This window comes from Rhineura floridana, chromosome 6 (genome assembly GCF_030035675.1).
Source record: "Rhineura floridana isolate rRhiFlo1 chromosome 6, rRhiFlo1.hap2, whole genome shotgun sequence".
NCBI classification, from domain to species: Eukaryota; Metazoa; Chordata; class Lepidosauria; order Squamata; family Rhineuridae; genus Rhineura; species Rhineura floridana.
In genome coordinates, this window is record NC_084485.1 from 62,466,446 (window position 1) to 62,482,606 (window position 16,161).

Below are 16,161 nucleotides of genomic sequence, written 5' to 3' on the forward strand. Positions count from 1 at the left end.
CAGCATATCAGAAAAACCAAAGGCCTGGTTTCAGACAGCACACTAAGCCAAACTGCTCCAGAGGGTAGAGGCATCCTTCAGAACATGACAAGAGGGAAGGCTGTGACGAGAGGGAAAGCTGATGGAAGGCTGCTCTGGATTGAAGAGCTTTTCATCAGCAGAGGAACACCTTGGATACAACACTGTTTTCTAACTGGAAAACTTGCTAGTAGTTTTTTAAGCGTGTAGAACTTATGCCCAACTTTCATACAAAGTCCAGTGAATACATTTTGCTTTTATCCCCTTCAGCTAGCACATCCCATTAAATTTTAAAGTGTTATTGATGGTTTAATGCCCTATCTATTGGCAATGTGAAAAGGAAAATTTTTCATGTGGCCAAGCAGCTTATTTTAATTGGAAAGTCAAAAAGGGAAAGTGTGCATATACATATATTTATTTATTGCTTAGTCTGAAGACCATTGCAAGGGGACACTGAATACAAAACATTAAAATATTTAACACTTCCATGTAATTTCAAAAATCACAATTAAAATTGAATAAGAAAATATATGACTGACCTTAGAATAAATAAAACTTAACTTATAAAGCAAATAAACCTTACAATGGCAAAGAGTAGAGTGACATAACATCTGATAACATAGCAGAGAGCATTTAATACACTCATATCTCCGAATCTCTATGGCAATTAACAGCAATGGAGTCCAGGAACTTTTCCCTGCATCTAGCAGCCTTCATCGCAAATGCAGTGACCCTCCAGATCACATACTGATTTGTTGTTTGTAACCAGAAGCAGAGTTTCTCTTTCACACCCAAAATTTCATTTGAAATTTCAAATTTTCATTTTCTTTAGGAAAGGCTCTAAATAACTTTCTCTAATGTCAGTATATAACTGGCACTCGAGTATGTAATGAGCCAAATCCTCCGGAACTGGATCTCCACAGACACACAACCATAAAATCGCCCCCATTTCATCATTGTGTCCATTTGTTCAAAGCGTAAACGTGTGAAGGCTTTACGCAATTCCATTTTCAAGAGGAATGACAGATATTTTTCATATTTATGCTCACGTTTTACGCTAGCTAACCATTTCACTGTTCCTGCGTATGAAAGGGCAGTTATGTCAGTTTGTGCACCTACATCGGATACTCTTTGTTTAAAGATCTTATTAGTAATGTTCAGCCTCGGATTCAATGCCCAAACAGAGAAACCAAAATTTGGGAGAAGTTTTAAAAGTTTCTGCAACCAAAAGTTTCCTTGGGGGAATGTCCTCTGTTCCTCCAGGCAGATCTTAAGGAGCCTGTCTTCCATTAGGTTATTTATTCTGCACCAGTAATTTACCATCCTGACATATATTAACCCTGAGACCTTATCCATGCCCAGTTCGGCTCTAGTTAAATAAGCTGGCGTAGATTTTGAAACCCCTAGAATCGTACGCAAAAAGTGACTTTGAATATTTTCAATTTTAGAAAAATCTGCAAAGCCCCAAATTTCGGCACCGAAAATTAGCATTGGTATCACCTTTGCTTTAAAGATGTTTATAACAGGGCGTAGTGAGCCTGGGTATCTATAGTTTAGCAATCTGTTTAAGGATTGCAAACTGGCGACAGATTTCATTTCAGTTTTCTTTATATGTGATGCCCAGGATCCTGAGGATGAGAAGGAATACCAAGTTAGCAGTAAGATTTTACCTGCTCTAACTCTTTGGAGTTAATAAACCATCTATAAGATTTCCTCTTTGTACCAAAGACTACTACTTTAGATTTATTGTTATTAATAACCAGATTGTTTTCTGTGCAGTAGGAGCTAAACTGTCTTAGCAGTCTTCTCAGGCCAATTTGGGATGTTGAAAGGAGGATTATATCATCTGCATATAATAATATATTTACCGCTCTGTTTAAGATTTTGGGCATATGGTAATTCTGATTTTGGAGCAAAACGACAATATCATTAATATAAAAATTAAAAAGGAACGGTGCTAAAATACAACCTTGGTGTACACCTTTATGTGTAGCGATCTTGTCTGTCAGGACCAAACTTGAGCCTGTTCTGAACTTCAGGTAAGTTTCTGCATAAAGTGCTTTCATTAGGAATAAGAGTCTCCTGTCTATATTTGTGTTTGACAGCTTTTCCCAGAGATGACGTCTATTTATGGAGTCAAAAGCTGCGCTTAAATCGATAAAAGCTGCGAAAAGCTGTCCATCCTTTGTGGAATACTTAGTTATCAAATGGAGTAATATATAGCAGTTATCCAAGGTAGATCGGCCTTTCCTGAAACCAGCCTGTTCTTCAGCTAAGTCCTCTACTTTGTGCAAGAGGTGCTTTGCATAAATTTTGGCTGGGATATTAATCAGACTAATTGGTCTGTAGTTTCTAGGATCCTGCCGCTTACCTTTCTTAAATATTGGGACTACTATACTAAGATTCCAGCCTTTTGGCATGCAGCCTGTCTTGTTTATATGGGTAAATAGCCCTGCCAGTAATGAGGCCCACCAGTCAGCATCGCTTGTAAACAATTCTGGGGGCAGAAAGCCGTCACCTGGGGCCTTATTGTTCTTCATTGTCTGTATAAGAGATTTAATCTCAAATGCAGGTTACAGGTGACCATAACAGAAGGGAGGTGATGTCCAATGCCCACGGAGAACTACAAACTGTCCTTACATCTTCTTCTTCTCTAAATAAGTTTAAATAGAACCTTTCCCAAATTAGGGCTGGAATAGGAATATCAAGTGTAAATTTTGTTTCTTTGAGTCTGCCAGAGACCAAATGCCAGAAGTAGGCAGAATTTGACCCTGTTGCTGCCAGTTCGAGGTCAGCCCAGAAAAGTTTCTGAAACTGTGATTTCTTAATTGAGATTAATTTGTTATAATCACTTCTAAGTTTTAACATGATATTCTGTATCTCAGGATCAAATAAGGCATGTGCTTTCCGTATCTGTCTTCTCAATTTCCTTCTCATTACTCTACACTCTGTGTCAAACCATAAAGACTTCATAGGCTTTAATTCATTTGGGCTCATATCAGTTTCTAGAAAAGGTCTCAAATTATTACATATCTCCTGGTACACTTCCAGTACCGCATTAATATTGGCATCAGGGGTTAAAATTATATTGCCAAGTACTCTGCCCTTAACTGAGTTCTGGAAGTCTTTAAGTTTGCTCACATTTACCTTTTGCCATTTCAATCTCCTTTCCCCCTGAACCTCCAGTTGCTGTGATAACCATTGATCTGAGTAGGTCACCATCCTCATATCAGATTCAATGGCTATCTTCACTGTTATGGGTTGGTGATCACTATCCTCCCTAGGATTTACCGTTACACCCAAGAACAAATGAACTTTCCCTCTGGAGACACAGATATAATCAAGCACACTGCCTGCACATGCAGAGAAATGAGTAAAAGCGTACGGAATGTTAGGATTATTGCTGCCTACTGTCCATAATCCAAACATACATGTTATCCTAAACAAATTTACACCAGCTTTGTTTATCTTCTTATCCCTGGATTTCCAGTAATTCAAATCTACCAAATCTGTTAGATCATCTTCCGAAAGTCCACACTGCTCAGCCACCTTTATCAGAGATGGGCCTATTCTGACATTAAAATCCCCCAGTAGTATAAGCAGGGCATTTGGAAACCTAGTGCCCAGCTCCTCTAATAGTTTTTCAAGGTGCACCCAAACATCAGGCAAAGGATATTGAGAGGTAGTTGGGGGTATATAAACATTTACCATGATAAGCACCGTACCTTGAACCACGAATTTTACCACCAAAGAACTGGTAGTCAGGGCTGCTGTACCAACCAATTCTCCCCTCCATCCCAGCTCTTCCTTAGCCAAAATGCCTAAACCGCCTATAGCTCTGCCTCTATCTTTTATTTTCTGTGCTGAGTTAACCCATGACGTAAATCCTGGTAACACTAACTCATCCTTTGCTGTGAGCCAAGTTTCTTGCAGTGCTATCATTGGATACTTAGATAAATACTCGATAATATCATTGTCACAGGCTCTGGCCTTCCACCCAGCTATATTCCAAGACATGATACCTACAAACCTGTCAGCGTGATCATAGTTTCCTGTTTTTGACTTCTTTGGGGATCCAGCTGTTGATGCCACTATCAATGGGTCTGGCAAACCTATGACCTGCTGTTTATGATGTCAATTTGTACCCTCCAGAATTTTGCTCTGCTTCCCCCAATTTTCCAGATCCTGTTCCAGATACTCAATTTCATCGAATTGTGGGCATATCCTGCTGACATTAGAGTTCACAGGGCACACAGATTTTACTAGGTAGGGATTCTTATAGACTGATTTTTCTGTAGATCCCAGTTCCCTATCTTCCAGATATCTCATATCAAGCCACATAGAAGACTTTAAAATCAAAGAGTTTGTGTCTAATGTTTTAGGGGCTATGCCGCTCCCAGAACAACTGGGCTCGATTTTGTTTACTAGGGGATTTATCTCAGCTGTAACCAGACAATTCCTCATGCTTCTTTCCATGCCAGGGGGGTTCTGTACATTTCCCACCCCTCCCTTCAGCCTGTTTCCCTGTTGAGCAGAACCGCCGTCTACTGCTACCTGATGTATACCCTCCTTATCTATGAGTCCATCTCGCTCTGCCTGCATGTTAATCAAGTCTCTTGAGGACTCAAGTCTCAGCACTATTTCATTCTGTGCCTCTAGACAGAGCACAAAATGACTCTAAAAGCACTTTCTCCTCATTATTATAAAAATCCTTTCCCTTAGATGACCTTTGCCATTTTTGAGCTTGGGCAGGTGCAGAACCAGCTAAGTCTGGAAAGCTCTTCCTCTCAGAGAAAAGATCATTTCCAAAACATTCCAGCACAGACAGATCTTCTTTGAGTTCGTCATATTTTCTTTCCCCTAATTTTCCTGAGTCCTTCCTGTCTTGGCAATCTTGGGATATATATGTAACTTCTGGATCATTCAGGTCTATAAGATCTTTCTCACCTCTGGTCACTTTATATGTGCATAGGCTTTCATACTGGTCATCCCATAATTTCCCCTTCACTAATGGCATGGCGGGGGCTGTATTTTCAAACATTCTAGAAACATAGAGTCCTGTTTTTAGAAATTCTTCCTTTTTACAGTATATTCCCCTGGCCATTTGCCATTCCTGAAAAGAGACTACAGGATGGGCATATTTATAATTGAAAAATAGGTATTCGATATGGATAATATCTGGAGCAGAGATTTTTGCAGGGGCAATTGGTTTTAAGATTTGTATTAAATGAAGTTTTCGTTGTAGCTGGGTTAACGCACCCTTTGGCTTAGGATAATTTGAAAAAAACAATTTGTGACGTACAAGCCTCAACTTCCAGCTTTGTTCGTCTTTTGACACCATCCAATTAGATGTCTCTTCTGGCCCTTGACTCTGGTCATTTGCCCCAGTTTCAAGCCTCAGTCCCTGGTTATGAAGCACAAATTTCCATGGGTCATTCATTTCTCTCAACCTACAGTTCCCATCAGTAGGGAGAGGAAGTCCAACTGATGTTTTAGTTGACTGATCACATAATAGTTTCTCTTCAACTTTCTGAGTTCTGCTCATTTTCCCTTTAGACGGCTTTCCCCCTTTAGATGACACATTGTCCTTTACTTTCTTAGGGATCTTATCTACCAATTTAAATAATTTCTTAAAATTCATTTTCCTATCCAAATGTGTAACCTTTGGGGGGGTCCTTTCTTTTTTTTCTTTTTTATACACTTTATATTTTACTCTTTTTTTCCATTGCTATTTCCTCTCTTAATTACCTTCAGACTATGCTTAAGGCATGGTCCAATAGGCCTATCAGCATTAGAGGCACTCTGGGAAAACGGACATCCTCACACATCACTTCTCTTTACATAATCATTTACATAAAACACATGCATGTGATATTGCCTTAACATCCCATGCAAGTAAAGCAATGCTCAATATTCTACAGCAAAGGCTCTTACCATATATGGAGCAAGAAATGCCACATGTCCAAGCTGGATTCAGAAAAGGAAGAGGCACCAGAGATCATATCGCAAACATACGTTGGATAATGGAACGGAGCAAGGAATTTCAGAAGAAAATCACCCTGTGCTTTATAGATTATAGCAAAGCCTTTGATTGTGTAGATCATGAGAAACTATGGAATGCTTTAAAACAAATGGGGGTGCCGCAGCATCTGATTGTCCTGATGTGCAACCTATACTCTGTCCTGTAAGGACAGAACATGGAGAAACCGACTGGTTCCCCATCGGAAAGGGTGTGAGACGGGTGTATTTTCTCACCCTATTTGTTTAATCTATATGCAGAACATATCATACGAAAAGCGGGATTGGACCAAGATGAAGGAGGTGTGCAAATTGGAGGGAGAAATATCAAGAATTTATATATGCAGATGATACCATACTCTTAGCAGAAACCAGTAATGATTTGAAACAAATGCTGATAAAAGTTAAAGAGGAAAGCAGAAAAGCAGGATTACAGCTAAACATTACAGGATTACAGCTGTGCCGCTGCCTGCCCGTTGTCGCTGCCGTGGCTTGCTGCCTGGGGGGGCCTTGCTTCGCCGGCGTTGTGGTTGTGCTGCCCTCGGGATGCCGTCGTTGCGGCCGGATCTGCCGCGTTGCGGCTCGTCATCGCCGTTGCTACCTGCCCGTGTGCGGGCGTTGTGGTCGCCGCTTCTGTCACTACGGATTGTGCTGCTGCCCGGGACGCCGTTGCTGGTGTTGTCGCCGCCGTCGTTGTTGGCTCGCCCGGTTGTGTTGCCGCCCAGGACATCGTTGTTTATGTTATCGCTGCCGCCGCCGTTCCCACCGCTGCTTTTCCGTTGCGGCCTATCACACCGGGGCCTCTAGTGCCGCTGCTTGCCGCTGCGACCTCTCCTGCCGGGCTTGGTGTTGCCATCTGCCGGTCATTCCTTGGTCCGGCTGGGCGCGGCTGGATGGCCTCCGCCTTTGTGACTGTGATTGTTGCTGCTGCTGCCCTGCCGTTGTTGGGTCGCCTCGGGTCCGTTTTGTCGCTGCTGGACTACCATTGCAGCGGCTCTTGCTGTTGCTGCCCGCTATTATTGTGGAGCGGGGCTTGGCGCTGGTGTGGAAGGATATTGTGCTGGGTTGGCTGGAGTGTGTATGGATGCATGGATGTGTGGATGTGCGACTGAGATGTAATTTTTAATTACATTGATTTTAACTGTATTTTATTTTTGTTCTATTTCTGTTATTTATTTATCACGTGGGGGTGGGTTTATGGTTTATTATTGTTTAGGCTGGGTGGCCTGTTGATTGGCGAGCAGGGATAGAGTTATGTGCAAGTCAGGAGGGGATGTGACTGGGGAGGTGAGGGGCCAAGTTATTGAAAGACTGGGCGGCAGGCGCTGGAAAGGTGCTGTAGGCAGACCACGCCAGCATAGGGGAACAGGGGGTAGATGCATTATACCTATCGCCTGTTCCGGGTCTGCCCAAAACCAGACGATAACTGGGGGACGCAAGGTTCCTACCGACCTTCGTCTGCTGTTGTGCAATGCCAGGTCTGTGGTACAAAAAACTTCACTCATCCACAACATGATCTTGGATGAGTGTGCAGACCTGGCATGTATTACGGAGACTTGGCTGGATGAGGCCTCTGCACCCATTCTCGAGGCCATGTGTCCGCCAGGTTTCCGTTGTGCACAGCAGCCAAGGGTGGGTAGGCGGGGAGGGGGTGTGGCAGTTATTTACCGGGAGTCCTTGGTTTTTTTTGGGTGAGGGGATCAAGGCGGTGGTAAACACATCCTTGAAAGAGGGTGTGATGCCATCAGCCCTCAAGGAGGCAATTGTAAAGCCCATCCTGAAGAAGCCCTCCTTGGATCCCCAAGTTTTTAATAACTTTCGCCCAATTTCGAATTTACCATTCTTGGGCAAGGTCATTGAGCAAGTGGTGGCCAATCAGTTGTCGACACACTTGGATGAAACGGATTACTTAGATCCATACCAATCGGGCTTCAGGACTGGTCACGGAACTGAAACAGCCTTGGTCGCTCTGGTAGATGATATGAGGAGGGCATTAGATAGAGGAGAATTCACCTTCCTTGTCCTCCTCGATCTCTCAGCGGCTTTTGATACTGTCGACCACAGTATCCTCTTATATCTCCTAGAGGGATTGGGAATAGGAGGCACCGTATTATGGTGGTTCCGTTCCTTTCTCTCTGATAGGTACCAACAGGTGGCATTGGGGGAGGAGGTTTCAGACCCTTGGCCTCTCAATTGTGGTGTGCCACAGGGTTCTATCCTCTCTCCCATGCTATTTAACATCTATATGAAGCCGCTGGGGGCGATCATCAGGAGTTTTGGGCTGCAGTGTCACCAATATGCGGATGACACTCAGCTCTATCTCTCGTTTAAATCTTCGCCAGAGTTGGCTGTGGAAACCTTGTCCAAGTGCCTGGAGTCCGTGAGTGGATGGATGGGAAGAAATAGGAAACTGAACCCCGACAAGACTGAGGTACTGCTCGTGGGGGACAAGAGAAGGTTGGGAACTGTTGACCTGAAGTTCAATGGGGTGAGTTTACCCCTAAAGGACCAGGTCCGCAGCCTCGGGGTTGTACTTGATTCCAAGCTGTCCATGGAGGCTCAGATTTCAGCTGTGAGCCGGGCAGCTTGGTATCAACTACACCTTGTACGTAGGCTGCAACCCTACCTTCCTGTTCATCAGCTCCCACTGGTAGTGCATGCCCTGGTCACCTCTCGATTAGATTACTGTAATGCGCTCTACGTGGGGTTACCCTTGAAAACGGTCCGGAAGCTACAACTTATACAAAATGCGGCGGCTCGACTACTCACAAACAGTCGTCGCCGGGACCACATCACGCCAGTGTTGTTCGATCTACACTGGCTTCCAGTTGTTTTCCGGGCCCAATTCAAGGTGTTGGTATTAACCTTTAAATCCCTATACGGTCTCGGCCCAGTTTATCTAAAGGAGCGCCTACAACGCCACCAATCATGCCGCCTAACAAGATCGGCCACACAAGGCCTTCTCTCAGTCCCGCCAACCAAAGCGGCTAGATTGGCGGGTACTAGAGAGAGGGCCTTTTCAATGGTGGCCCCCACCCTCTGGAACTCCCTTCCACAAGATCTTCGGCACATCTCTTCCCTGAATATGTTTCGCAAGGCCTTAAAGACCTGGCTCTTTCAACAGGCTTTTGGGATTTCTGGGGAGGCTTAATATTTTTTGTTTACATGCCTCCTATTATGTATTGTTTGTTTTATAATTTATACTATTACACTGTATTTTTGTATTGTATTTTGCTATATTTATTGTATGTACGTCGCCTAGAGTGGCCACTGGCCAGATAGGCGACACATAAATTAAATTTATTATATTATTATTAAGAAGACTAAACTAATGACAACAGAAGAGTTATGTAACTTTAAAGTTGACAGTGAGGACATTGAACTTGTCAAGGATTATCAATACCTTGGCACAGTCATTAACCAAACCAAAATGGAGACAATAGTCAAGAAATTAGAAGGCTAGGATGGGAAGGCAGCTATGAGAGAACTAGAAAAGGTCCTCAAATGCAAAGATGTGTCACTGAACACTAAAGTCAGGATCATTCAAACCGTGGTATTCCCAATCTCTATGTGTGGATGTGAAAGTTGGACACTGGAAAAAACAATAATGCTGGGAAAAACAGAGGTAAAAGGTAAAGGTGTCCCCGCACTTGTAGTGCAAGTCGTTTCCGACTCTTAGGGTGATGTCTTGCGATGTTTACTAGGCAGACCATATATATAGGGTGGGATTGCCAGTTCCATCCCCAGCCTTTCTTTACCCCCCAGCATATGCCGGGTATTCATTTTACCGACCACGGATGGATGGAAGGCTGAGTGGACCTCGACCCCTTTTACCAGAGATTCGACTTCCTCCTTTCGTTGGAATCGAACTCCGGCCGTGAGCAGAGCTTCGGCTGCATTACCTCCACTTACCACTCTGCGCCACATAAAGGAAGCCACAGACCTGAACGTACAAGATCTGAACAGGGTGGTTTATAACAGATGCTATTGGAGGTCACTGATTCATAGGGTCACCATTAGTCGTAATCAACTTGACGGCACATAACAGCAACAACATGCCTGTGAATTCATCGACCTTAAGATAAATCACCAAAAAATCAAAATAAAACCAAATATGTAACATGACATCACAGAGCAGTATAAGAGCACCCAACAGTGCTCTCCATACTAAGCAAACTCAGTGCTCTGCACAACCCCCTATAGGTTATGCAGTTTCATTCACTCATCTGATAAATTCAGTAAGAATGGCCAGTAGCAGTGCAGGACCCACAAGTTCTCTGTGCAGTTGGTGCTGTGGCATCCTGTAGCATATCCCTACACATCTTGGATGCCTTTATTAATGCAATCACTGCAGCTGTCAAACAGCAGAAAGGTCCTACAGTTTCTCCCTTGTCCCTAGAAGGAAATATAAACACCATTTGATTGACTCTACTTTCACTAAAGTCCCAATGTGACATTTTTCTCCCAATGAAACCTTTGCTATGAGGAAAACCTCCGTTATACCCTCCTTGTATCTAACAATAACAGAAATCTTTTTTGCTACCAGCATTTCTACCCTAGAGTCTGCCGATTTGGTTTGAGGGTTAAAAGAGAACTGTCACCCATTTTGCCACAAGAAATAGCTGCTTTTCCAGCATACCACAGAGCCATTAAAAGACTAATCCTGGAGGATAGTGCACCATATAACATAGTTCCTTTTCAAGACCTGAACTCTGAGGCTATACAATGACTTGCATACAGGGTATTTATGTTATATTTATTGTTATTTTCCAACAAAACAGTAGAGAATCTTAAATTTCTTGTCTTTTAAATGATCAAAGGATAATTAGTTCCCTGTAATTTTAGTGACTGTCACACAGTGTTTCGAAGACAAGAAAATGAAAGGAAAAATTAAAATTAATGCTGGTGGTGGACAGTAGCATGGGCAACAAAAGAGAATGATAGCAGATTAGTAACGCAGTCCCTTTCCATCTCTCGTCTGACCTCACCTCACCTCAAGTCTTTTGGATAACCATTTTTGTGTTGAAATGTGTCATCCTCAAAAAACCCAGTCGTCCTGATAGATAGTATAATGGTGATATGAAACAGCAACAAAGCAGAAAAGACAACACAATCACCAGAAATGAGAAACATTGACAGCCATACCACAGTGTCTTTTGTTACAGTGTCACAATATCACAGTGTCATGATATTGTACACTTGCTGTGCTTCCACTGACTACAATAAAGATGTCTGTTGGATAGTCAACAATATCTGGAGGTTTGGAGCAAGGTGCCATGAGTATGCTGATGATACTAAACTCTATTTCTCCATAACACCTGAATAAGGAGAGGCATGCAGGCCTGGATACAGTGGTGGGATGGATATGGGGAAATAAACTGAGCTTGAATCCTGGCAAAATGGAGGCAGTGTGGATGAGTAGTTCCTGTGTCCAAGAAATTGGTCCATTGCCTGCCTTGGATAAGGTTACACTCCCTCTAAAGGAGCTGTTTCAGAGGCATGGCTAAGGGAACACAGCATAGATGCTTAGAGCCATCAACATTTTCTTTCAGTTCATGAAGTCACTGCCTTGAAAGTAAGGTCATTTACCTCTTGGTGACAACATGATTTTCCCGCAGCAGGATTTGGAAATCATTTCTGACTGCTAATCTGCACAAAATTCCTCTTAAAAATAAAATTAAAGATATACCAGAGGTGCCATAAAAAAAATGAAGCAGCAGGATAAAGCTTCTGAGTCCCTCAAAGAGGGAAGCATCTGTTTCCCATTTATCCACACTTAAGCTAGTCAAAAAACTGAGGCATTAAAGCTGGAATCCTTAGCAAAAGAGGTCACAAGAACGTAGGAAGGTGCCTTATACCATCAGACTACAGGTCCAAATAGCTCAGTATTGTCTGCACTGGCAGGGGCACTCCAAGGTTTCAAACAGGATATTCCCAGCCCTACCTGGAAATGCCAGGAATTGAACCTGGGGTCTTTTGCATGCAAAATATGTCCTCTACCACTGAGCCACATCCTTTCCCCACACATTTTTAAGAGCAAACATTTTTAGGGCACAATCCTAGGCATTGCTGCTTATGTGGTTATAGGATTTGGTGGAAACCCTGCTACTACACTGGTGGAACTTGAACTACACCACTAGCATGAAATATATGCCAGTAGAACCATCCAGATATGCTAGGGAACTCCATCAGCAGAATGGATAGAAGAGGGCAGAGTTGTGAGCCACACATGGACAGCATGGGGAAAAATACACTTATGCTGTATCCAGTGTATCTTGTAACTACTTTTTACAAGGTGTGCAAAAGGTGACTGAGGACACATCTTCCCTTTTCCCTGGTGAAGCTCAAACTCCTTAATGTTTAATATATTTTTAAAAATCTATAGTTTCTTACTGGGAAAAAAGCTAGACACCGCAAAGAAAGAGTATTACATAAATCATGATGTCACAAGCTGAAATTTTCCATTGATAATTAGCAAATATAAGCATTGTCATTTGCTGTTAACAAATCATGCTGCAGGGCACAATATGTAACTGGATGAGTGGTTTATTTTGAAAGTTGTGAGTGCTATGAATTATATATTTTAGCTTTCTTGTTTGTGAAGCCAGATAAATGAAATCAATTATTACAAATCAAAAAGGAAGTTCTCAGAGCAGACTAATGTACTAAACCAACATATCTGTCAAACGTTTTTATTTGTCAGTTTGAAAAGCCGTGCTTATTTCAGAGCTAAATAGAACCAATTCTTATTTTTGAAAAAAGACCCTTTGAAACTGTTTTCCTGATTGTTTTTTCAATGCACATGCATTTTTAGAGCAGCCCTAATTTTGTTGAGAAAGCAAATGGGGAGTTTTGACTTGTCTGCTGTTCATATATGTTACTCACTAAAGTATCCCTCAGGAGCTGTATTCCTTCCTACCTATCTGATTGATAAGTTGTCTTTCTGAATCGGAGAGATTTTGTGTGATGGCAGGCTGGCTCATTTATTTACACTCTTATTAAGAAATTGCTCTAGGGCGTCAAAAGAGATCAGTCCAAAAGAGTTTGGGCTTTAAAAAGAAGACCTTAAAATAGATGTGGTGGTCTCTATAGACAAATCTGTTTTTCACCAAAACAGAAGTGATATTCACTAATACGCAAAAAACCTTGCAGTTTAAGAATGTACCTATAGCCCACAGATATTTCTACCAAACTTTAAAAAGCAGGGAAATTGGTCAGCTATAGTGAATGCACTATAGCTATAGTGAATGCACCAGGGGAGCAGGAGACCTGACCTCCTCTCTGAGATATTGTACTGCCCTACAAAGTTGTCAAAATGCAAACACCATTTGGGTTGGTCTTTCACAGTCCAATCCACTTGCTGTGTAGCTTGGAAGAATTTGGTAACATGTGCCTCTGAACATATGGCGAGTGGTGGCAACACCTGCCATCTCCAAAGATGGAGAATTACATTTTTGTATGTTTGTTGGTGTTCTTCTTACTTTGCTTCTTTCCTGTGTTACTAATGTTTCTACAGAGAATCTAAACCAGAAATTTTTCCCCCTCCTTATTCATCCTAGAAATCTGTGTCAAATGTATTTTTATTAATTTCAAAGCCTTTTTATTGGTCATTGTCATGTGATGGTGAAGACAGCCTTTTGTGTTTATACTGGAGGTTATGTTCTATTTCTATTTTGGGTGCAGTAACAGTTGAATCTGAAACTGTAGTTTGATGTAAAATCAGACTGATCACAATATGTTGCTACTTCAGCAATGACTCTAGCTGTTGGAAAAAAGAGGATGCATGTTTTCAGCCTGCTATGTTTAAACCACTTTATTTAAGGCAAGGTGTTCACGATCAATTGAAAACATAGAGCACATCTAGAATTTTGCTAGAATATATTTCACCTTCCACTGTCTTATCTTGTGCAAACTGAGATACTTCTGAGGTGCACTGGAGACTATTTTGCAGAAGTCAGTTCCATTATTCCACAATTATGTTTGGAGTTAGTATAAATTTTGCGAAGTGTTGCTGTACTTCACATATTCATAGAAACAAAAGCAAAAGAAAATAATTTCCTATAGGAAACTTCACTAAAATTGCAAAGTAAATCAGACATATTTAAAGTGACCATCTCAACTATATCAACTGTCTTAATAATGTTGCTTCCTCCCGGCTGAAACAAGATCAGCACAGGACATATCTTCTTTCTATTATTTGGGCTGATTACAGGTGTTGCCACCACTCACCATATCCTCAGAGGCACATGTTACCAAATTCTTCCAAGCTACACAGGAAGTGGATTGAACTGTGAAAGACCAACCCAAATTGTGTTTGCATTTTGACAACTTTGTAGGGCAGTACAATATCTCAAAGAGGAGTTCAGGTCTCCTGCTCCCCTGGTGCATTCACTATAGCTGCCCAATTTCCCTGCTTTTTAAATTTTGGTAGAAATATCTGTGGGCTATAGGTACATTCTTAAACCGCAAGTTTTTTGCCTATTAGTGAATTTCCTTGCTTTTTAATCCAGGAGGTAAGAAATGGGATCCTGCGCAGGTTTGCTGAGAATGGATTGATCATTTGCATGCTTATTAAGTGGGATTTACACACACACACACACACACACACACGGCAATCATGCTTAGGATAGATGAAACTGACCACGGGGGATGGGAAAGGGAGGAGGGGGAGGAGGGAGGGGTGGAAAGGCAGAGGGGAGGACTGGAATGGGAGCAGGCAGGAGGGGGAGGGGAGAAGAAGGACAGATGTGGTCATTTGCATGTTTATTGGGTTCAGTGGGATTTACTCCCTTGCAATCATGCTTAGGATAGGTAAAACTGACTGGGGGGGGAGGGATGGAGGGATGGAGTGGGCAGGGAAGGCGGAAGAAGGAAGAGGGGAGGAGAAAGGGAGAGGAAAGGGGAAGGAGGGAAAAGGTAGGTCTGATCATTTGTATGATTATTGAGTTGAATTGGATATACTCCTATGCAATCATGATTAGGATAGGTAAAACTGACCAGGCTGATCACAGGGGATGGGGAGGGGAGGTGGAGGAGGAGGAGGGAGGGAGGGGAGGAAGGGCAGAGGGGAGGAGGGGGATGGGAACAGGCAGGAGGGGGAGGGGAGGAGAAGGGCAGGTTTGATCATTTGCATGTTCATTGAGTACAATGGGATTTACTCCCATGCAATCATGGTTAGGGAGGAGGGCTGGAGAGGGCAGGGAAGGAGGAAGAAGGAAGAGGAGAGGGGAGGAGGAAGGGAGAAGAGGGGAAGGAGGGGGAAAGGCAGGTCTGATAATTTGCATACTTATTGAGTTCAATGGGATTTACAGCCATGCAATCATGTTTAGGATGGGTAAAACTGATCCTGGGGAAGGGGGAGGGGGAGGGAAGAGGAAAAGTAAGGAGGAAGGGAGAGGAGGGGGAAGCAAGAAGGGAAGGAAGAGGGAGAGGAGGGGATTGGAAGAGGAGGGGCAAGGGAAGGGGGAGGGTTAGGAGCAAAAGGGAGATGATGGGAGGAAGGAGGAAGGGATGGCAGGTTTAATCATTTCCATGCTTATTGAGCTCAGTGGGAATTACTCCCATGCAATCATGCTTAAGATAGATAAAACTGACCAAGGGGAGAGGAGGGGGGGAAGGAGGGGATTGGAAGGGGATGAGGAGGGAAGGGATAGGAGTGAGGAGAAGGGAGGGTGGGTTTGATCATTTGCATACTTTTTGAGTTCAATGGGATTTATTTCTGTGCAATCATTTTTTGGACAGGTGAAACTGACCTGGGGGAGGGGCAGGGAAGGGAAGAGGAGGAGGAGAGGAGATTGGGTGGGTGGGCACTGGGCAGAGGGGAAGCCCCTTTCCTCTCCAAAATGAAAACATTGTGAACAGTATCATTGCTTTTCAGGGTTTTCCTGACCTTTTTATTCTACAGCAGCACTCAAATTTAAACCATAGCTGTCGCTGGCCACATCCACACCAGACCTTTTTTTCACTTGAGACAGTCATGGCTTCTCCCAAAGAATCCTGGGAAGTGTAGTTAGTGAAAGATGCTGAGAGTTCCTGGAGATGCCCTGTTCCTCTCACAGAGCTTCAATCAGAGTGGCTAACTGTTAAACCACTCTGGCCAGCTCTGTCAGGGGAATAGGAGTCTCC

General features: G+C 42.9%; 1 protein-coding gene across 9 annotated transcripts in view; it reads left to right on the top strand.

Annotated features, from left to right (window-relative positions):
* The window catches only part of PLXNA2 (plexin A2), a 627,239-nt gene that overhangs the window by 424,944 nt on the left and 186,134 nt on the right, over positions 1-16,161 (top strand). The window lies entirely within an intron of this gene.